Here is a 10,115-nt window from a genome sequence, read left to right on the forward strand (position 1 = left end):
TTGAGTTTTTGTATTAACATCCTATTAAAAAAAAAAAAAAAAAAACTGTTCTAAATCTTGGCTCAGGTTGGGACTTTAGTTTGATGTGAATGTGCGTACTGTCATATTCAGAATTTATTCAAGACTTAATGTAGGAAATGCATTTGGAGTTTGATATGCCTGTATCTGCTTCACAATCTGTACCATTTAGTGCCATCCTTAATTTTTTTTTCCCCTCCTCTCTTGGCGTGGTGAGGGTGGAGAAGGAAATGCAGTCTGCCATCTTGTGGCTGTGAGAAACACGACCCATCCTCATTGATAGTGGGGTATGAAGATATGAGACTATACTAATAGTTTTTCTGTGAATTTGTGTACTAGATGCAAGTTGGCGCTGGATGCATCGCACTTGCAGAGATGGATGCATGTCTGGGGCATTTGCCAACTGGATATAAGCCACACCCTCTAATGTTCAACTAAAGGAGATTTTTGCTGGGTTTTTTTAGCTCACCTGAAGCATAATTTAAGATTCTACCTGGCATGAGATGGGTTATTGAGGATGAAGGTAACAAAAAGATCCAATCGAACTTTACACAAGATCTAGTCAAGTTAGTGACACAAGGTCGTCAAGTCAAGTCAAAGTCATCATAATTTCTGTTCGAACGTCATTATCAAATGTCTGCCTCCATTTCCAGGTATGCACATTTCTCTGAATTTTTTTAATGCTGTTTTTGTGTATTGCTTCTGTTTGGTTAAGAATAACCTGATACTTTTTAGATTAGGTGCTTATGACTTAGATTAAGTTGATTCTTTGGTCCTCTAATGATCTGAGACATATTATCACAGTTTCCTTGGGTAGTTCTTTCACTGAGTCCAAGGGAATGAAAGTGAATTTGTATGATTTCATATCCCACTTTCTTATTGAAAGTAGGAACAAAAATACAATGCTCTAGGTAGGGATTTCAGTTTGAAGTGAATGTAACTCCTGTAATCAGCTTCTTGTCATATTCATAATCAATTCAGGACTTGATCCAATAACCATGAAACCTTAGTCCTAAAAATGTTGGGTTAGCTATGGATCCTCAATAGACTAATTAGAGTTAGTATTCTTTTATGTCATTCTATCCTATTTGAAGTCATACTCCTTGTTACTTGCTAAATTGACATGTCATTTTATTTTTACAACTTTTACTAATGTTATTTTAGGTATTTCTGTATATTTTTTCGTTCCTTTGACTTGAATCAACTAACTCTTCCTCACTAGTGCATTAATTACTCTCATCTACATTTTGCACTTGAGAAAACCATCTTGAGTGACTCCATTTTTTCATCAATATGGACCATCCTTTTTTTAAGTGAACATTCTCTTTTCGAAGACTATCTTTCCTTGTATTCCCACTTATCCATATTAGTATTCACAATTCAGTTACACTCATTTCATGAACATGGTGCCTCTTAATAGTTTAACATTCAATACCATAATGTATAATTGTCTCAAAGCAGGGTTATAAATTTTTTTGTATAACTTGATATGTAGTCTACTATGCACTTCTCCATTTCATCAACCCCACTCTTATCCAATGATTCACATCTTCTTCAATCTCTCAATCTTTGTGAATTATTGATCCAAGATATTAAAAGCTCTCACTTTTTGGTACATCTTAACAATAAAGTCTTACAAACCCTTCATCTTTGTTTTAGACCTTAGATTCTAAAGTATATTTGTTTAGGTCCTATTTAACCTAGAGCGTTTAGATTCTAAAGTATCTTTTCAAATTTCTAACTTGATATTAACTACTTGTCTAGTTTCATCTACTAAGGGTCTGTTTGGTTGGAGGAGTGAATAAGTGGGAGGATAGAAAATGATGGGAGAATTGTGGTGAGATCCGAAGTAGTGAGTCTTCTCTCTTTGGAAGAAATCTCATGGAAACAGAAATCAAGAATGTTATGGATTAAGGAAGGAGATAATAATACTAAATTCTTCCATAAGATGGCTAATTCCCGTAGAAGGTTTAACCATCTAAGCATTTTGGAGGTGGATGGGGTGGTTTATGAGGAGGAGTCTGAGGTGGCTGCTCAAGTGGTTCAATTTTATAAAAATTTGTATCAGGAGACAGAGGAGTGGAGGCCTTTTGCGGAAGATTTGGAGTTTGATTAGATAGTTGGGTTGGAGAGGTGCTGGCTTGAAAGGAGGTTTGAGAAGGAGGAGATTCTTCTAGCTGTTAATGAGTTGGCTAGGGATAAAGCCCCAGGTCCAGATGGTTTTTCTATGGCCTTCTTTCACCATTGTTGGAGAGTGGTGGAAAGAGATGTTCTAGCAGTTTTTGAGGAGTTCTATCTTCACAGTAAGTTTGAGAAATCTCTGAACGCTACTTTCATAGCCTTAATTCCTAAGAAGAATGATGCTTCCAATATCCGAGATTTCAGGTCTATTAGCTTGGTGGGGAGCTTGTACAAGATCTTGTCTAAGGTTTTGGCAAATCGTTTGAAGATGATTTTAGACCAACTGATCTTTGAGTCCCAGAATAGTTTTGTGGGAGGTAGACAAATTCTTGACTCAGTTCTTATTGCTAATAAGTGTGTTGATAGCCGAGTTAAGAGTAAGACTCCGGGGGTTATTTGTAAGCTTGATATCGAGAAAGCTTATGATCACGTGAATTGGGAGGCTTTGCTAGATCTCTTGAAGAGAATGGGCTTTGGGGAGAAGTGGTGTAGATGGATCCGGACTTGTATTTCAATTGTTCAATTCTCCATTTTGGTTAATGGGACTCCAGCTGACTTTTTTAGGAGCACGAGGGGTCTGAGACAAGAGGACCCGCTATTTCCTATGTTGTTTCTGGTTATTATGGAGGTTTTAAGCAGAATGTTGAAAAGAGTTGAAGGTGCTGGTTTGATCAGGGGTTTTAAGGCAGATGGTAGACGGGGTGAAGGGGAATGCGTCTCTCATCTTCTGTTTGCGGATGACACTATTCTTTTTTGTGATGCGGAAGTGGAGCAGATCCTTCACGTTCGGATGCTTCTCCTTTGTTTTCAGGCTGTGACAGGTTTGAAGGTTAATGTCCTGAAAAGCGAGATGGTTCCAATAGGAGAGGTTAATAATGTGCATGCCTTGGCAGAGATTCTGGGTTGTAGGATTGGGACTTTGCCTATGACCTATCTAGGTATGCCGTTAGGGGCTCCTCATAAGTCTCCCTCTATTTGGAATCCTATTTTGGAGAAAATTAAGCGGAAGCTGGCTGGGTGGAAGAAGCTGTTTTTGTCGAAAGGTGGAAGACTGACGTTACTTAAGAGTACGCTAGCTAGCCTTCCTACTTATTATTTGTCTCTTTTTACCATCTCATCGCATGTGGCGAATAAGATTGAGAAGATGCAAAGGGATTTCTTGTGGGGGGATTCGAAGACTCACTTGGTGGGGTGGGATAAGGTGTGTGCTCCTAAGGCGAACGATGGTCTGGGTGTAAGGAAAATAACCACTTTCAATAAAGCCTTACTAGAAAAATGGTTATGGCGGTTTGGGGTTGAAGAGACTTGTCTTTGGAGGAGGGTTGTAGTTTCGAAGTTCGAGGAAGAGTGGGGGGGTTGGTCTTCTAAGCTGGGTAGGGGTGCCTATGGGTGTGGTTTATGGAGAAGTATTCGAAAAGGTTGGGAGGTGTTTAGTAGTTTGAGGTAGGGGTGGGGGATAGAGTGAAGTTTTGGACAGATAGGTGGTGTGGGGACTTATCACTCCATCGATCCTTCCCATTAGTGTATGGGATTGCTTCTAATAAAGAGGCATTGGTGGCCTTGTCTCTCGAAAGGTTGGGGATGGAGGCTTGGAGAAGCTGGAATGTTCGCTTATTAAGGGATCCAAATGATTGGGAGATGGGCGAGGTGGATGAATTCCTTCGTACCTTGGGTTCTAATTTACCTCGATCTGAGCTCGGAGACCGTATGAGGTGGAAGTTGACAAAGAAGGGGGATTTTGACATCTGCTCTTTCTACAACAAGTTTCGTTGTCCTTTGCCTATTATCTTTCCTTAGAAAGGTATTTGGAAGGTTAAGGCTCCTCTGCGCGTCTCTTTCTTTGTTTGGACTGCAACTTGGGAGAAGATTCTTACAGGGGACATTCTGAGGCGGAGAGGAGTTGTTTTTGTTGATCGGTGCATTATGTGTTGTAGTAACGGGGAGACGGTGAACGATTTGCTTCTCCATTGTGAAAAAGCTTTTCAGCTGTGAAGCTTGGTTTTTAGAACTTTTGGGATCTCTTGGGTTCTGCCAAGATCGGTTGCAGATACGCTTTTTGGTTGGTGGAATTGGTTTGGAAAGCACTCTTCTAGCATTTGGAATTTAGCTCCTTTGTGCCTTATGTGGTGTATCTGGAGGGAGCGGAATTGGTGAACCTTTGATGATACGGACAAATCTAATAATCAGTTGCTTGCTTTCTTTAGTGGTTCTCTTTTTGATTGGACTAGGGCTTGGGGAATCACCTCTAGTGGCTCTCTCCCTTTGTTCCTTAATTCTCTGCTCTGTACTTAGTTCTTTTGTTGGCTATTGTTTGTTTTGTTGCCTTTTCTTGTTGTTTGTTTCCTTCTCTGTACTCCTTGCTCTACCTTTTGTTTTTCATGAGGTAGTTCTTTGAATATACATCTTTTTACTTATCAAAAAAGAAAAAGAAAATGGTGGGAGAATAAAAAAGTGGGAGGATAGAAAATATTATATTTTCTTTCCTTCTTATTTAGTTGGGAGTGGAAAAGTGAAGAGATAGAAAAAATGAGTTCGAATAAATTTACTCATATACCATTTCTAAAGAATGATGCCTAATTAAAACAAAAAAGTGAAAAATAACTACAAAAAAAGAGCAATCATCTAAATTTATTAAAAAAAAAATAAAAATCATGTCCAAAAAAAAAAAATCACGTTTAATAATTAAAACAAAAAAGTGAAAAATAACTACAAAAAAAGAGCAATCATCTAAATTTATTAAAAAAAAAATAAAAATCATGTCCAAAAAAAAAAAATCACGTTTAGTTTAAAAAGAAAAAAAACAACTATCACGCATAAGCCCTAGAAAAAAAGAACCCAGGCCTAGAAAGTCAAAAGAAAAAAGAAAAAGAAAAAAAGAGAATAGAAAAGAATAAAATAAAATAAGAGGCTACGTTGCCAGGGAAAAACAAGGGCAACGTTACTGCCGGAGAAGGAAAAAAAAAAAAAAAAAGTCAACTTGAAGAAACTTGCAGTTTGCACATACACATGGGCATTTTTGTCAACCAAGAAAAAATTCATCCCCAATCAGTTTTCTCTCAATTTTGGAGAGAATATTTTAGTGGGTCTGGAAAGAAAATACTTGAACTCCACTATTTATTTTCCTTCCTTCCTATCCAACCAAATCCACTCCAAAAAAGTTTTTCTTTCCATTTTCTCTTCAAAATTTTCCATTCATCCCATTTCACCTCTAAACAAACACACCCTAAAACCATATCATTTGCAAAAGGCATACACACAAGAGACTTGATCTTGAATAGTTCTAGACTTCTAGTCAACTTTTCTATCACTAGTACAAAGATATTTATTGTCTTAATACCAATACTTGATGTAAATCTATAGTGATATTTGATAAGAAACTCACCTTTGATGCCTCTATTTTTTTTCACACTAGTTACAACTTACAACTTAAATTCGGTTGTTGTTGAAATGTATGGATGAAATGATTGAATTTGTAATGATGTTTGATAAATGGCGGGTGGATTAATGGTTATTCTTTTGTATTATTTACTGCATAAATTTTGATATCAAATATTTGATAAAACAAGTTCATAATCGATTTTTGAATCTGGAATATGTGGTTAGTAGTAGGCAGTTCTATTCTTAATTTTGGAGAAGTTGGAAAGCAGATGTCATCACACCAAGTTCTAACCTTTATACGGTACTACTATAGGATGATCTAAACTAAACTCAAAACACATGCGAATGTTTTTTTTTTTTTTTTTTTGGATGAGAACACATGCGAATGTTATAATCGACTTTACGTTGTTTTCAAATACGTTATCGTGCATTACACGGGTGAGTACATCCCCGTGGATCACACGGATTAGTGTCACATTATTTGTGGGGTGTAGAGACTGGAGATATTGACGAGGACGAAGACGAAGACGAAGACGAAGACGAAGACGAGGCTCTTCTTAGTCTTTTGATCCAGCTAATTTCACTAGACCTGAGCTGGTTGAATAGTAAGTGCAGTGATAGTAGTGGGCGTAAGTCAAGTCTGACAGAAATACATAGCCCTACATTATTCATTTGATTGGCTCATCTCTCCTGACTCCTGAAAGCATAATTTAAGTTTCTACATGCCACGACATAGGTTATCGAGAATAAAACTAACAAACATATAAAAGATCCGATCTAACATAGTCCGTCTGGCAAATCAAGTCAAAGTCAAGCATCATAATTTCTCTTTGGAATATTTTCCAAGCAAGCTGGATTGTTCAGTTTGAACTTTTTTCTCCCATTGCTTTATTTTGATTTGATACCCTTTTTTTTTTTAACCAACTTCTAGAAAATGGACCTTTACAAATATTGTCTAAAAGAAAAAGTATAAAGGTTAAAAGTATGGCTACTTTTAAAAAGTGTGGTTTAAAATATTTTCTTAAATAGACACTCTGAAGGTGGTTAGAGCACTCAAATTCAGTGCTCTAAAACCAATTGAATGCTAAAATAGAGAATGCTTTAAAACCCATTAAAAGCTAAAATCATAATTATTAAACCTGGACTGATCCGGTTGGAAACCCAGTGTGTTGTGAGAAATAGATTTAATAAAACTGTGTCATTATGTGGCACCCATGAGTAACACGACCAACCGTGTGAGATGGGGGGAGGACCACCGAGAAGACTTAATAATTGAGTCTAGTGGGGACTGTTGCGTCATTTTGCATAAGTGAGATTTGACTTGATATTCCAGCCACACACTACACATTGACTAGAAACGTGTTAAACGATACAGCATACCAACCGTTTCTAGTGCCTCAATATTGTGGTCCGCTAATTCATTTCGTGTTGGAAGGGTCATTTTGTTGTCTTTTGTTGGTAGTGGTAGTAGAGGAAGAAAAAGTGGGAGATAGACATATAGAAGAATAGAAAAATGAAGATTCATTGATAGGGAATAGGGAACAATGGAAAAGAAAAAAGTAGTAAGAATAGAAAAGTGAGCCAAAAGAAGATATGCTTTTTGTTTTTTTAATTGTAGGCATTCGGTAGAAATTCTAGAGAATATGAAAGTGGGAAAATACTAAAAAAAAAAAAAGGTTAATTACAAAAAAAAAAATAGAAAAAAAAAAAAAAAAAAAAACTCTAAACTATGAGAAACTTCTGCTTTGCACCTCAAAGTTCAAACTATGAAAACTCACAATCACCACCTCGGTTGTTACAAGCTTTGCAAATTTCACTTCAATGCTGGATTGACTATTAAAATTAGCTGTCACATGACCATAAAGATTTGAATTCTTCATTTGGCCTTTACTTTTAGGTATTTTACTAAATTTTATAATCATGCGATAAGTACATGCTTGTTAATATTGCCAGTCAATTAGGCTATATGGGGTGAAATTTGTAAAGTTTGCTACAATTAGGATGATGAATGTAAGACTTATTGTTTTGGATGCAAAGTGAAAGTACCTTGTACTTTAGGACAATTTTCTACATTTAAATCATGAAAATATCTTTCTCAAAAAAAAAAAAAAAAAAAAATTCATAAAGAAATCTATTTTCAATTTTTTTTTTCTGAGAGTTTGTTTTTATTTTGGTAAAGAAGAAGGATGGAGGAGAAATTCATTTAATAGAATAATATATTTTTTTACCATTCACTTTTTAAATGCTTCAAGATACCCTCCCTCATTACTCACAATATATTAAATTTTTTGAATAATATGATCAAATAAGGAAATAATATATTTTAAACACCTAAATTTTAGGTCACATTTATACTCGAGTAAAACACAATTCAAACTAAACTATCATTAGAATAAGTATTTATAATAGTAATTTCAAAAATCTCATATTCCCCCCACTTTTTGTTTTTAGCTTTTGCACTAGAAAAGTATAAATACTTATATTTTTTTTGATTTTTTTGATTTTTTTTTTAAAGATTACTTGTATTTTGAAAGATTTCAATGGATGATAAATGTGGCAAACATTGTCATGGTGAAGACATCAAACGGAAAGTGAGATGTGTGTTGACTTCACTGACCTCAACCATGCATGCCCAAAAGACAGCTTCCCTTGCTAAGGATTGACCAATTAGTTGGTTCAACAATAGGACACGAACTACTAACATTTATGGATGCTTTTTTAGGGTATAACTAGATTCGCATGAGCCAAGAAAACTAGGAGAAAACAGCATTCGTCACAAGCCAAGGGCTCTACTGGTACAAGGTAATGCCGTTCGGACTAAAGAATGCTAGGGCCACAGATCAGAAATTGGTAAACCAGATGTTCAACAAACAAATCAGGCGGAACGTAGAAGTATATGTTGATGGCATGTTTGTCAAGAGCAAGATGACTAAGGAACATCTGGAAGATCTAAATGAAACCTTTGACACACTTCAAAAGTACAAGATGAAGCTCAATCCAACGAATTACACCTTTGGGGTATCATTAGGAAAGTTCCTCGTTTCATGGTATCCCAACAAGGAATTGAGGCCTTGAGAAATTGAAGGCTATCTTGGAAATGACATTGCCCAAAACTATGAAGGAAGTTCACAGATTGACAAGATGGATCCCAGCTTTGTACATGTTTGTGTCGAACGTTACAAACAAGTGCTTACCATTCTTCAAAACACTCAAACAAGCATCCGAGTGGACTAAGGAATGCCCAAATTGCCTTCAAGAATCTAAAGGAGTACTTGTCAAAGCCACGATTCCTAATCTCGTCTGTAAAAGGAGAGGACCTTTATCTGTATGTAGAAGTTTGGAGGAAAAAAAATTATGGAGCGAAAAAAAGAGAAAAGAAAAGAAAAAGAAGTGTATGTTGTTGTGGCAATATATTTTATTTAGAATAATTTGTGACAAATTAAATTTAAAATTTATATTTATATTTATTTTAAACACAGTTTTTAACCCATATCAATCAAAACATTTTGTTCATATATGTTAAAAACCACTAACGAAACAACCTATCTTGTGATGTGAAATTTTTATTGGCTTGGGCAATGTTTACACTATTATTACTGTGTGTGGTTCCTCTTAGTGGCTAAGCTAGGATTTTTGTGTAGGGAACAAGATTATTGAAAGAAAATTACCTAAAAATATTATGTAGCATTGTTGTTGAGCCATGCTAGACTAAATTAATGCATTATTTTTACAAATTGTCTTTGTGAATTTTTTTTGTTAATTGGTTGATAAGGTCCCTTTTGTAGATATGCTCTTTGAACTTGATCTCTATCATTAGGATGGTAATAAGAAATTATTTTCTTAAAAGAGGAATTCATAGGAAGATTTGCAAAATCTACCTTGATACAAATTTGTTTAGAATTTGATTCGAACTCACTTTTGCTCCTGATTCTTCATATTCTCAATTAATTACAAGTATATATTCATATCATTAAAAAGAAGAAACAAAAATAATCATTCATAGTTACTAACAACCAAAGTAAGTAATTAATATAAATATGTATAGTTTAGACATCTAATTTGATTCATTAAAATAAATTGAGAAAATAAACTAATCTAAAAATATTAAGAATATAACACTATACCTGTAAAGTTTGAAACAGTGAAAAAGTTGAGAGATGGAGAAGAAAAAAAAGATAGTAGAGAATTTAGAGTTTTAGCATTGTATGGAAAGAAAAAAAAAAAAAAAGGATAAGGGGAAAAAGTGCATTAAATAGTGTAAAAACTTGACATAAATAAGATTAGCTAGCTAAAAAAAGAGTGTTTTTGCTTTGTAAGGAAACCCTTTCCTAGGGCAAGATCTCAAGAGTTGGTTTTCTTAAAGTGGAATGACTTTTTTCTATTCTTATTTGTTTCTATGTTAGTTGTTCTGCTTTAACTGGCAATGAGATTACTATTTTGTCTTTTTATCACAGGGGTAACAACTTAAGTTTGGAAGTAATGTGGACTTTTTTGGAGGGGGGGGGGGGGGGGGTGGTGGTGTGGGGGTAGGCCTTGCA

Source organism: Quercus suber, unplaced genomic scaffold (assembly GCF_002906115.3).
Source record: "Quercus suber isolate HL8 unplaced genomic scaffold, Cork oak 2.0 scaffold_406, whole genome shotgun sequence".
Lineage (NCBI taxonomy): Eukaryota > Viridiplantae > Streptophyta > Magnoliopsida > Fagales > Fagaceae > Quercus > Quercus suber.